This window comes from Drosophila rhopaloa, unplaced genomic scaffold, assembly GCF_018152115.1.
Source record: "Drosophila rhopaloa isolate 14029-0021.01 unplaced genomic scaffold, ASM1815211v1 contig_2, whole genome shotgun sequence".
NCBI lineage: Eukaryota > Metazoa > Arthropoda > Insecta > Diptera > Drosophilidae > Drosophila > Drosophila rhopaloa.
This window is the reverse complement of record NW_025335083.1, coordinates 17,891,039-17,892,114: the sequence shown is the minus strand read 5'-3', so window position 1 is coordinate 17,892,114 and position 1,076 is coordinate 17,891,039. Positions and strand designations below refer to the sequence as shown.

The window sequence follows — 1,076 nt, the reverse complement described above, 5'->3', positions numbered from 1 at the left end:
AAAGTATTTTTCCATTAATATATCTTAGGAACAGAAATGTTTTTTTATATCTTCTATATCTTTAGTAACATTCATATAATTTTCTGTTTCTATATTTTGATCATAAATTTTCACACTTGCTTTTCATGTCACTTAAACACCTCTTCTATATACGTCTAGGCCAATAAAATTGGTTTTACGACTTTAGGGCAATAACTATAACACAACTTGTCAGATCTAAGGTGCCAATAAATAACGAGGCGACCAAAATCATAAAAATAAGAAAAGTTAAGATTTTCATGATTAATAGTTTCGGCAAGCCGAATCTCCAAATACACTTGCCGAGAAGAATTATTGATAAGTTATGAAAACTAGCGAAAATTGCCTTCTTATTAATAACCTTGTTTTGAATAAAAGACCAAAATTAAAATTCTAAAAAATGTATAATAACTGTTTGTCAAGTTTTTCGAACTAGCAAACATCACTAAATGTTTTATCAATAGGAAAAGTATAAGGCACTTTGAAACTTCTTAAAACAAATCACAACCTCTGATTAGACTTAATTTCTACAAGCTCATAAATTCAGACAGGGGCCAGCCCCAAAGTCACAAGATACCATAAAAGTTTTGCCACAGTATAAGCTTTGCCATCTAAATTTATATTTACGACTTTAAATAGCCCGATTATTGCAGCGTATTAATAATTATGACTCAACTTCTGATAGCTCGAATGGCGGGCCCCAAGTGCAGCAATAAATCGATCGAATGAAATGGTTTTATTGAATTTAAATTGTGTTGAATTTGCTGAGTCTTTAAAAAATTATTTATTTTTTTTTTGTAATTGTAGTGTTATTGAATTTTTATATACTCTATGCGACGGAAACAAAGCAACCATTTATTAGTTATATTTGTTTTTGTTTCTATAAATTATTTTGAATATTTTGCTGTTCTTATTTTAAAGTTCCTAAATACCGCCCTAAACAATAAACCAAGCAAATAAAATAAAATAAAAAATTTCTTTGACTTGGGCTCGTCCGGGATTTGAACCCGGGACCTCCCGCACCCTAAGCGGAAATCATACCCCTAGACCAACGAGCC

The 1,076-nt window shown here is 30.8% G+C and overlaps 1 non-coding gene across 1 annotated transcript; it reads right to left on the bottom strand.

Annotated features, from left to right (window-relative positions):
* Positions 1–1,004: 1,004 nt before the first annotated feature.
* On the bottom strand, positions 1,005–1,076 carry Trnap-agg. Its single transcript has one exon. It is a non-coding gene; the product is annotated as a tRNA-Pro (tRNA).